The sequence below is a fragment of the Sus scrofa genome, chromosome 6 (genome assembly GCF_000003025.6).
Source record: "Sus scrofa isolate TJ Tabasco breed Duroc chromosome 6, Sscrofa11.1, whole genome shotgun sequence".
Taxonomy (NCBI): Eukaryota; Metazoa; Chordata; class Mammalia; order Artiodactyla; family Suidae; genus Sus; species Sus scrofa.
In genome coordinates, this window is record NC_010448.4 from 18,296,762 (window position 1) to 18,309,998 (window position 13,237).

Sequence of the window (13,237 nt, forward strand, 5' to 3'; positions counted from 1 at the left end):
GGAAATCACTGATGCAGAACAGAAAAGAGAAAAAAGATTGAACAGAAATGAAGAGAGTCTCAGAGAACTCTGGGACAATGTTAAATACACCAACATCAGTATTACAGGGTTGCCAGAAGGAGAAGAGAGAAAGAAGTGACAGAAAAAATATTCAAAGAGATAATAGCTGAAAACTTCCCTAACATGGGAAAGGAACCACTCACTCGAATCCAGGAAGCACAACGAGTACCATATAAAACAAACCTAAGGAGGAACACCCCGAAACACACATTAATCAAACTGACCAAAATTAAAGACAAAGAGGGAGTTCCCGTCATGGCTCAGTGGCTAACGAATCTGACTACAAACCATGAGGTTTCGGGTTTGATCCCTGGTCTCGCTCAGTGGGTTAAGGATCTGGCATTGCTGTGAGCTGTGTTGTAGGTCGCAGACTCGGCTCGGATCCCAAATTGCTGTGGCTCTGGTGTAGGCCGGTGGCTACAGTTCCAATTACACCGCTAGCCTGGGAACCTCCATATGCCTCAGGTTTGGCCCTAGAAAGACAAAAAGACCAAAAAAATAAAATAAAAAATAAAAGCTGGTTCTTTGAAAAGATCAGCAAAATTGATAAACCCTTAGCCAGACTTATCAAGAAGAAAAGAGGACTCAAATCGATAAAATTAGAAATGAAAAGGAGATGTCACAATGGACATCACAGAAATACAAAGAATCATAAGAAACTACTTATGCAACTACACACCAATAAAACAGAAAACCTAGAAGAATGGACAAATTCTTAGAAAAGTACAATCTTCCAAGACTAAACCAAGATGAAATAGAAAAGATGAATGGACCAATCACAAGTACTGAAATTGAAACTGTGATTAAAAAACTTCCAACACACAAAAGTCCAGGACCAGACGGCTTCACAGGCAAATTCTATCAAACATTTAGAGAAGAGATAACAGCTATCCTTCTGAAACTATTCCAAAAAATTTCAGAGGAAGGGACACTCCCAAATTCATTCTATGAGGTCACCATCGCCCCAACACCAAAACCAGACAAAGATACTGCAAAAAAAGAAAATTACAGGCCAATTTCACTGATAAACATAGATGCAAAAATCCTCAACAAAATACTAGCAATCCGCATCCAACAATACATTAAAAGGATTGTACATCATGATCAAGTGGGATTATCCCAGGGATGCAAGGATTCTTCAATATCCCCAAATCCATCAGTGTGATACACCACATTAACAAACTGAAGAATAAAAACCATACGCTCCCCTCAATGGACACAGAAAAAGCCTTTGACAAAATCCAACACCCATTTCTGATAAAAACCCTTCAGAGAGTGGGCACAGAGGGAACCTACCTCAACATAATAAAGGCCAAATATGACAAATCCAGAGCTAACATCATTCTCAATGGTGAAAAGCTGAAAGAATTCCCGCTGAGATCAGGTACAAGACTAGGTGCGGGGAGCTGAGAAGACGCAAAAAGCTGAGGACAGTGCAATTCTGAGGACAGGCTCCTAATCAGAAAAAGGGACCTGTCTGTACGGTGCAGTCCCGAGGACAAGCCCCTAATTAGAAAAAGGGGCCTGCCTGAACAGGACAAGCGGAAGGTGGGCTTCTGGTCAGGATAGAAGCCTGTCTGTATGGTAAAAAACAGGGCAGGCTGAGGCCTGCCTGTATGGTGCAATCCGAGGGCAGGCCTCAGGTTACACGGCTCTCATGTTGATGTTGATGGGGAAGAACTGGGGCTTTCCTGGAAAAACAATTTCCATGTTTGTGCCGGAGAACATGGATTGTTTCTCGGGTGACCTAGTCTTTCCTGTTGTTTTATTTGTTATTCAGTTTTCCTCAGTCTTTCCTGATTATTTGCTTATTATTCTTACTTCCCATTCTTATTTTCCTATGGTGATTTGTGATTTAACAAAATTACAATGATAATATGATAAGAATTTCATTCTAAAGGACTTTCACCTATTTAAATCCAACTTAATTAAAACATAGTGTTTATCTACTAACCAGTTACACAGTAAACTTTAGAGTTAGGATTTTAATGAGGATTATAGAAGTTACACACATATTATTCATCATCAAAAGAAACCTAGCTGTGAGTTTTGTCCTTGATTTTAGAAACTTTTAGTGGTAGCTAGCTAAGTTGATTTGTATTTTCTCATGCTGTTTCCCTGCCAAGGACACTCTGAGGATAGACACTAGTCTGAAGACAAGATTTCTTGTGTCTGTAACTTCTTCAGCTTGTGGAAATTGGCTGGCCATGAGATGGTTTGTGCTGGGTCTCCTCTTTCCATATGATATGCTGTGCCTGTTTGTCCTTGAATTGTACTCACTAAATTTACTTAAGTTGAAGATTTTAAAACATGACGTATTGCTACTGTACCATGTGATCAAAAAACAAAGCCTAATAGTTAACCAATGTACTTTTAACACTATGATGTAATCTGTAGTAAAAAACTGTCTATATAATCAACCACTTATGCTAATAAAATTTGAGCAGTCCAGCACCCTGACAGAAGGGACAAAGAGACTGTCTCCATTGCAAAAGCCGGCGCCGTTCATCTCCTTTCGGGACGTATATGCCCTGGCTGCTGGACCTGGTTGTTGGAGCTGGACTCCGACAACGAGGATGTTCGCTCTCCCCACTACTATTCAACATAGTTTCGGAAGTCCTGGTCACAGCAATCAGAGAAGTAAAAGAAATAAAAGGAATCCAAATTGGAAAGGAAGAAGTAAAACTATCACTATTTGCAGATGACATGATACTATACCTAGAGAATCCTAAAGACTACCAGAAAACTGTTAGAGTTCATCAATGAATTTGGCAAAGTCGCATGATACAAAATTAATACACAGAAATCAACTGTATTTCTATATACTAACAATGAAAAATCAGAAAGAGAAATTAGGGAAGCAATCCAGTTTAGCATTGCATCAAAAAGAATAAAATACTTAGGAATGAACCTATCTAAAGAGACAAAAGACCTGTACTCTGAAAACTATGGGACACTGATGAAAGAAATCAAAGATGACACAAATAGATGGAAAGATATACCATGCTCTTGGATTGGAAGAGTCAATATTATCAAAATGACTATACTACCCAAGGCAATCTACAGGTTCAATGCAATCCTTATCAAACTACAAAGGATATTTTTCACAGAACTTGAATAAAATATTTTAAAGATTGTTTAGAAGCACAAAAGACCCAGAATAGCCAAAGACATCCTGAAAAAGAACAATGGAGCTGGAGGAACCAGGCTCCCTGACTTCGGACTATACTACAAAGCAACAGTCATCAAAACCATATGGTACTGGCACAAAAACAGAAACATAGATCAGTGGAACAGGATAGAAAGCCCAGAATTAAACCCACGTACCTGCAGCCAACTAATCTATGACAAAGGAGGCAAGAATATACAATGGAGAAAAGACAGCCAGACAGTGCTGGAGAGGATGCAGAGAAAAAGGAACCCTATTACACTGTGGGAATGTAAACTTGTGCAACCATTGTGGAAAACAGTATGGAGATGCCTCAGAAAACTAAAAATAGAATTACCATTTGATCCAGCAATCCCACTCCTGGGCATCTATTCAGAGAAAACCATGACTCGAAAAGACACATGTACTTCAATGTTTACTGCAGCACTATATACAATAGACAAGACATGGAAACAACCTAAATGTCCATCGACAGAGGAGTAGGTAAAGAAGACAGAATGGAATATTACTCAGCCATTAAAAGGAAGGAAATAATGGTATTTGCAGCAACATGGATGGACCTAGAAATTATCATGCTAAGTGAAGTCAGTCAATGAGACACCAACATCAAATGTTATCACATGTGGAATCTTAAAAAAGGGCACAATAAACTTTGCAGAAACAAATACTGACTCACAGACTTTGAAAAACTTATGGTTTCCAAATGAGACAGGCTGGGGGAGTGGGGGGATGCACTGAGGGTTTGGGATGGAAATGCTATAAAATTTGGTTGTGGTGACTGTTGTACAACTATGTATGTAATGAAATTCATTGAGGAATTTTAAAAAAGGGGGATTTTAAAAAAAGAACTAGAAAAAATGAAAAATGAAAAAAATTGCAAAGAGCAAATCTAATCAATTTATAAGAAATGCATTTCTGAAAATGAAAGCATCAATGGGGAGAATGGTTTTTGTTTGTTTGTTTTTTGTCTTTTAGGGCTGCATCCCTGGCATATGAACGTTCCCAGGCTAAGGGTCAAATTTGAGCTGTAGCTGCCAGCTTACACCACAACCACAATAACGTGGGAACCAAGCCTCGTCTGTGACCTACATCACAGCTCATGGCAATGCCGGATCTTTAACCCTCTGAGAAAGACCAGTGATGGAAACTGCGTCCTTCTGGATGCTAGTCAGATTCATTTCTGCTGAGCTACGATGGTAACTCTGAGAATGGAACTGTTTAAGATAAGTGGGAAATAAAAGTAAATGTGAACAAATGGATCATTTCTGGGGAAGAGGAGAGAAACTATAAACATTTCACTGCAAACTGCCAGCAGAAGTAACACACTAAGTCCTCACTTACACCTTGGCTGGGTATTTACTTTGAGGAAAAATAAAGGAGGGCGTTATCATTCTCCTGAGAAATTCCAAAAAAGTTTTTATATATGAATTTAAATTTCCACTCCTAATAAAGAGAATCTAACTATTCAACCTGATTTTCAGAGACTATCATCACCTGCAACCAGCTCCTCCCATGCCAAGCTTCCCAGGGGGCCTTGCTCAGGTCCATTCTAGGGTCCAGAAAAGTCCAGCCATAGTTCAATAGCATCTCTCCTCCCTCCCCCTGTGCTGCTACACAGGAGGATTTCCTTGGAAGGTCCAAACTTGGGCCTGCGGGGCAGTTACCAGACATACACCCTCTCCTATCTGGTCGAGACCCCAGGATGAAGCAGCCCTCCAGAGAGGCCAGGTCTACAGCCCACCGTGAGGGTGCCTACAACACACTGTCACCTGGACTGGAGTGCACTGAGGACCAGCTGAGCACTGCTCTTCCCACCAACACATACTTTCTTTCTTTTCAGCTAACAGTCAAAAACAAGATACCTACAGAAATTTCGTAGGAAGATGAAGAGCACAAGGTGTTACCATTTTCACTCTATTAAAAAAACCACTTAAGGTATGACTGACATACAAAAAGATGTATGTAACTCATGTATACAACTTGATGAGCTTGAGTAGCATTTTCACTCTTAGCATCCTTGGTACTACTTTGGTTTATATACTCCATGAAATGCTGTCTACGTATGTTTGAAGAAAGGATTATGGCTGGAAACACTGGCTGAGTTTGAACAAACTGGAGGAGTGTTAGATTAGAAAACAACAGAGTATGCCATGGAAGTAGCTGTATTTTTGAGAAGCTCCATCAGTGGTTCTAATAGTGTGATGCCTGGACTCACACTGGGAACTTTTAAGTTCTGCATCTGGAACTTTTCAGAACTGCAAATGCTTTGGGATCAGAACTGCTCCATCAGAATAGATTTCTAGGTTGACAGATATTTTAAGCACAATGAAGACTTCATTCCCCATTGAGATGGCTTCCATAATTGATACTGAGAAGTTAGACATTACCTCTTAATCTCTTTCTCTAGCTGATTTTAAGATTTTATTTATCTTTTACATTCTGTTGTTTCACCATGATGTATCTGTTGCAGACTTATTTTTATTTACCTTGAGTTTCATTGGGCTTCTTGACTCTGTATCTTGGTATGTCTTTCATGTAGTTTTTTTTTTGTATTTTCCTTCTGGGAATCTTATTAAACTTATGGTGGGCTTTTTACCCGATAGTTTAATGTGTTTTGTCTTCTGTACTTTCCACCTCATTGTCTTTTCACACTAATTTCTGGACAATTTCTCAGCTGTATGCCAGTTCATTAGTTCTCTCCTTTACCTTTAATTTGCTGTTAAACACATAGGTGTTTTTTTTTTTTTAATTATGTTTGTAAAAAGAAATATTCTATTTAGTTATTTTTTTCAAACCCGCTACATCAATTTTTTAAGCTTTGTTTTGTGGATATCTTCAACCTTGTCTTTCATCTCTAAAAATACTAAGAATTGCTATTTTATATTCCTTCTCTGATAATTCCAATATCTTAAGTCTGTTCGTGTCTATATTCATTGCCTATTATTTCTGTTTATTTCCTTCTGTATCTAGTTATCTCCCCCCCCCCATCTTTGGCCACCCCTCGGGATGTATAGTTTCCAGGCCAGGGATCAGATCTGAGCCACAGTTGAGTCCTACAGAGGAGCTGTGCCAACAGGAGATCCTTTAACCCACTGTGCTGGGCCAGGGATTGAACCTGTGTTCTGGCACTGCAGAGTCGCTGCACCACACTGGGAACTCCTATCTGGTTACCTTTGAGAATGTGCTAGAAGTTACTAGAAAAGGAGCATCTATGAGAAACCACTGATGTCTGAGATAACACCTTTTTCTCTAGGTCGTTTTCATTTACTTTCATCAGGCACCTGGGCATACCACTAGGTCAACGTCACTGAAGGTTGAGGTTCTCTACACCTCCAAGAAAACCTGAATTTATTTATTTTATTTATTTTGTGTGTGTGTGTGTGTGTGTGTGTGTGTGTATCTTTTTTGTCATTTCTTGGGCCGCTCCCGCGGCATATGGGAGGTTCCCAGGCTGGGGTCTAATCAGAGCTGTAGCCGCCAGCCTAGCCAGAGCCACAGCAACGCAGGATCCGAGCCGCGTCTGCGACCTACACCACAGCTCACGGCAACACTGTATCCTTAACCCACTGAGCAAGGCCAGGGATCGAACCCACAACTTCCTGGTTCCTAGTTGGATTCGTTAACCACTATGCCATGACGGGAACTTTTTTTTTTTTTTTTTAGAAAACCTGAATTTAGGAAAAAATCTATTCCAGGCTTATCTCCAGCTCAACTTTTTTTTTTTTTTTTGGGGGGGGGGTCACGCCCATAGCATATGGAGGTTCCCAGGCTAGGGGTTGAATCCGCGCTGTAGCTGCCGGCCTATGCCACAGCCACAGCAACACCAGATCTGAGCCGCATCTGCAACCTACACCAAAGCTCACAGCAACACTGGATCCTTAACCCACTGAGCAAGGCCAGGGATTGAACCGAAACATCATGGCTGCTAGTCGGGTTCGTTAACCACTGAGCCACAACGGGAACTCCTAGTTCAACATTTTCTTGCGATTGTCATCACTTGGGGTTCCAGTTCAAATGTGGGGTGATAATTCAAACTTCCAGCCTTCTGCACTTTTACACTCATATCCCTTATATCAGAAGCCTGCCAACCTTACAGCTGTGTTTCACAGGTGTCTCCATCAGCAAATGCCTCCAGGCAAAAGCAGCTTGAGCACTGAGATTATGAGTTAGTCTCTTGTGTCTCCGAGAACTGACTCCTAATTCTTCACTCTCTTGTTAGTTCTTTGGAATGCTTTTCTATTTTCTATTTTCAATGCTTCACCCAGTTTATTTCCCATGGCAAAGCTGGTCCTAATTACTCAGACCACCGTCACCACAAGTGTAACCCTTCATTCAAGGATTAGTTATTCCCCCTCCAGCCTACCTGCACAGGACCCTTCCGGTCCCAAGAAAAAGAGAAGATAGGAGAAAGGAAGAGGAGATTGTGTTTCTGTTTTCAAGACTTTGTTTCAGGGAGTAGAAACGTACAGTTCCTCAGAAAAAGGAACACATTTTTTTTTCAGAGAGAGGATATATTGCTACCTTAAGTTTCTCCACTTACCTAGACTATCTCTTATGATTCAATGTATCCCCAAATTGTCCAGAAGCTCACGTGACGCGAGAGGGCAGTGTGCTGCTCAGTTTGCTGAGCATAGCTCGAGAAAAAAAGAGGACTGCTGACCTGGGGTGCTCTACCCATGGGGCACGGGTGGTTGGCGGCTGCCACAGGAGGAAGGTAGCTTGGCCAAGGAAACAAGGCGCAGGGCAAAAATAACAAGAGCGCCCAAGCTCTGACATCCCCTGCACGTGCTCAAAAGGGAGAACGGTGCACACACCTGCGCACAGTGCACAAAGCGCCTCGAGACTCGTTCCTGTAGCTCTAGCGTCCGCGGCGCCAGACATCAAACCGGAAGCAGAAGTGCGTCACCGCAAAGGCTTTTGGGAAATGTAGTCTCCGGCCGAAGCACGCTTTAAGGGGGCAGGGGGGGCAGGGGGGCGGGGGGGCAGGGGGGAGGCTCCGGAGGGGCGCTTCTTTCGATGCGGGTGGATCGGGTGGATCGCACTTGGTAGACTACGCTCAGTCCCCAGCGCTCGGACAGTAGCATTTCTTGACACCTTTTTAAAGGGCACACCCATACCTTATTCTATATTTGGTGGTATGAACCTTTCTAATCTGTGTAGTGTCGCCATTTTAAAACGCTTTCTCACAACCTTTTAGGAGCTCATAACCCAAGGAAAAGCAGTTTTGTGTGTGGAGTTGCAAGTAGTCCAGACCAAATTTAAAACTCCAAATGCATACCTTATTTTTTGTTTAGTTTTGCTTTTTAGGGCTGCACCCGCAGTGTATTCAGCTAGGGATGCAATTGTAGTTATAGCAGCTGGCTTATGCCATAGCAACGCAAGCTGCAAGCCTCTCATCTGTGACCTACACCACAGCTCATAGCAACACTGGATCCTTAACCCACTGAGCAAGGCCAGGGATCGAACCTGCGTCCTCATGGATCCTAGTGGGTCTCATTACTGCTGAGCCATGATGAGAACTCCCATATACCTTATTTTTTGATACCCTTGCACCTGGTTCGCTAGGGTCCTGCAAGGGCTAAGAAGGAAAGTGATGGTCTGCTGTGTCAGCCTCTTTGGCCCTGGGCAGTAGTCTGCCCAGACAAGTGGCCTCTTCACAGGGAGATGTGGTCCTGCCTGGGGGCTGCTTGCTTCACCCCAGCCCAGTGTATTCATTCAAAGCGGGGTGGCCTAGTTCAGTCCTCATCTCTAAACCCTCTCCAGGTGGGTCACCCCCTAGTTTGGTTGGGCAGACCCTGAGACACAGCACTATGGCTCCCACCCACCCTCTTCCTTTTTTCCTCAGGGAGTTCAGGCACAGGATAAATGTATATCCCAGTTTGGGAGCACAGTTCCAGCTTCCCCACAGGTTAGCTCCCCCTTGAGAATGAGCTCAAGGATCCTGGTTTAGGTGATCAGTTATATATATAGTCACTCTACCCAGGATCCAATGTCTTGAAGAAATCAGGTAGAGTGATCCTGTCCTTTTCTTCAGAGACACCACACAAACTTTGATCCTCAGAAGGCTTAACACTCTGCACAGTCCTTTACCCCTCCCTTCAGAAATCTCGACAACTGCAGGCACCAGACGGCTGTGTTAGATTTCTGCCCAGCTCCTTACCACCAAATACACACTCTTCAGAGGCACATGGCAAGCTCTCCCAAGAACAGGTAGTAGCTCCGAAGAGGACCTGTGGTTTTTCAAGACATGAAGATACTAAGCTTCAGCAACTTCGGATGCCCAGTCGTCCACGGTGACTGAGCCTCAAAGTTCTCATCCTAGGACCATAAGAACCCTCTTCTCTGGATCTGACTCTGATGCGTGGTTACATATCAGTGTGGGCCTAGGACCAAGAGGTTGTGCCAGTGTCACAGCTCCTAGTGAATCCTATAGGACATTGTGCCCAGTTCTTGTGGGAACCTTTAGAGTGGAGGGGAACATGACATTCTGTTTTCGTCTTTGCAGCTTTATCAGTAACTCTAAGCCAACAGAAAGTCCCTGCCAAAATCCTGTGACAACTCTTAACTTTTGAAAATGAGGGGGTTTTTTGTTTGGATTTTTGTCTTTTGTCTTTTTAGGGCCACAACCGAGGCAAATGGAGGTTCCCAGACTAGGGGTCGAATCAGAGCTGTAGCTGCTGGCCTATGCCACAGCCACAGCAATGCCAGATCCTTAACCCACTGAGCGAGGCCAGGGATCGAACCTGCGTCCTCATGGATACTAGTCAGATTCATTTCTGCAGAGCCACTATGAGAACTCCAAAAATGAGTATTAAAATTCAAGAATAATTGATAATTTCTAGTTTCTTAATACACATGGTAAAACAAAAACCCCATTAATTATTATAATTAATACTTATCTAGTCATAGCAGAATAAAGTATCTATATATTAGGTCCAAATTTCTTGGTTCATTTCATCCATTAACATGTCCAAAAAAAGTGTTTTTCTTTGGGAGTTCCCATTGTGGCACAGAGGAAATGAATCTGACTAGTATCCAAGAGGACACAGGTTCGCTGTCTGGCTTTGTTCAGTGGGTCAAGGATCCAGCGTTGCCATGAGCTGTGGTGTAGGTCGAGGATACAGCTTGGATTCCATGTTGCTGTGGTTGTGGCGTAGGCCGGCAGCTGAAGCTGAAGCTGAAGCTCTGATTCATCCCCTAGCCTGGGAACTTCCATATGCCACAGATGCAGCCCTAAAAAGCAAAAAAAAAAAAAAAAAAAAAAAAAAAATAGTCCTCTCCTTCTATCAACTCCACCAATAATCACTTACGTTCTGTATCTACAGGAAGCCCTCTGCTCCCCCGCCCTCCCTTTCTTTTTAATTGTTCCCTCAAATGGCATTTCTAGAGACTGGGAAAGACTTTGCTCGATTTTGACAGTGCGGAAACCCTCCTTTCTTGGGCTTGGATCAGCTTCTCACCCTTGGGAGCACGAATACCCATTATTCCTTCTTCTAAATCCTTTAGGCATTCTGGATATACAGATTAGACAGGCTCATGGTTCAAGGGAAACCAAGCAGGAGGCTTTGCGCAAGGAGGGACCAGAAAAGAGCAGGGAGGCAGGCTTTAAGGGTGAAAGAATTTAACATTCTGAGAAACACATACAACAAATATGCATCACCTTCTTTTAACAAATATTAATGCTTTGCCAGATTTTCAATTAAAAAATATAAAGTATGAGGAGTTCCTGTCATGGCGGAGCGGAAACAAATCCAACTAGGAACCGTGAGGTTGCAGGTTTGGTCCCTGGCTTTGCTCAGCAGCTTAAGGATCTGGCGTGATAAAGGCTGTGGTGTAGTCCGGCAGCAATAGCTCCGATTAGACCTCCTAGCCTGGGAACTTCCATACGCCATGGGCCCAGCCCTAAAAAGCAAAAAAAGCAAAAAAAAAAAAAAAAAAAAAAAGCAAAAAACAAACAAACAAAAAAACCACCACCACCAACAACAACAAAAAAACCCAAAATAAAAGAGAGATGAAACTTTAAGCCTTCTTTTATCCTTTCTTATCCCTTTCCTCTCTAGCTCCAGAGGAAACCACCATTCTGAAGCTAATATTTTAATACTCTCCCACTTTTACTTCATGAGTTGATAAAGTTCTATAGATTTTTAAGTTTTATCACACTGCATGTAATCCCACTGAATCTTTATCTTCAATTGTTTTCCATGTTAACCTTGTTAACATATGTACATCCAGTTCAACCATTAATAAAATATATATTTCCTGTACTGGAGACAAGGCACTGAACAAAAAATACATAAGCTGCTGCTTGCAATCATAAAGCTGTTCACTTGCTATGTGTGTTCTTTAATATAGGTTAAGCCTCAATAAAATTCACATCCCCCCAAATTTCTGCTCTCATACTGCTTACCTTCTAGAGAAGGACATATAATAAGCAAGTAAAATATTTAGAATGGCAGGTGGTGGTAGGTATTATGGGGAAAATGAAGCTGGGAAGGGAGGTGCCACACAGGAAGACTGCTATTTTGATAGGATATTCAAGGAAGAGTTCACAGAAGAAAAATCTGCAGGAGGTGGGAAACCAAACCATGTGGTGTCTAGGGGAAGAGTATTCCAGGAGGAGTGAAGAGTGAAAGCAAAGGCTTGGAAGTGGAAGCTTGTCGTGGGTCTCTGCTACTGCAGAGGGCAGTGGGTCCAGAGCATAGTGATCAAGAAAGACAAAGAGTGGTGTCAGACAGACAAAATGGGGCAGCAGCTGGTGGCAATACTATGTAGGGCTTTTATTTTAGACTTGGTTCATGAAGTGGAGAGCCATTAGAGGGCTTTGAAAAGATAAGTGATGCAAACTTAAACTTTTACAGTATCACGCTGGCTGCTCAACTTCGAACATAGGGAGGCAGAGATGAAGCAGGGAAACAAACTGGGAGGCCACTGCAAAAATGTGAACCAGAGATGAGGGTGACTTGGGTTAGGATAGTAGAGGCAACAAGAAATGGCCATCCTCGTTTATCCTGCACGTTAGCAGACAGAACTTACTGAAGCTTGGATGTGGGGTATGGAAGAAAGGGATCAAGACTGGTTCCCCAGTTTGGGGCCTGAGAAACTGGAAGGATGGGGCTGCCTTTTTCCAGATGTGAGAACTGAGAGAGGAACATGCTAATGATGGGGTTGGGAGGTGGAAACCATGAGCTAGTTCATCTTTGGGCATATTAAATTTGACACCCAAGTGGAGATGTCAAGTAGGCAGGTGGTTATGAGTATGGAATCTTGGGTTAGAGATAAAAAGTTTGAAGTAGTCAGCAAAAAGTCAAATACTTGAGGCAGGATAAAAGTCCCACTGGGGTAACTGTAGAAAAAAGAAGAGGTCAAAGATGGAGCCCTAGAAGAATTCCTATGTCTATAGCAAGGGAAAATAAAGAACCTGGGAGAAGTAGCTGTCAATAAAGAACAAGTAAATCTAGGTGTGATAACTGGGAAGATTAAGTGAAAAAATACATCAAGGATGAGGAAGTGATAAACTGTACTAAATAATGCTGACAGTTCAAGTAAAAGGAATGAAAAAAGACCATTGGATTTAGACATGGAGTCCACCAGTGACCTCTGACAAGAGCAAAGACAAAGACTTAATTGGAGGTGGCTGCGAGAAAGACTGCAAGAGGAAGGATTAGAGACAATGAAAATTAGATACCTCTGTCCTCTACTGAGGAATATTCCTATTAAGTGAAGTAGGAAATGAAGTGGAAGGTGGAGGGGGATGTAGTGCATGTGGGTATTTGATATATATTTATAAATATATATCTAAGAGGAGAAAAAACACACATTATTAAGCTGATGGGAAAGATTCAGTAGACAAGAAAAAAAAGATGCAGGAAAGAGGACAATTGTAGGAAGCATGTTCTAGTTGACAAACAGATCTAATACATCAGAGAAGCTTGTCTTAGAGAACCAAGTGTCAACCACAGTGGCAGGAAAGGAAGGAAGAGCACATGGATGAGAAGCATGTAGGTGAGA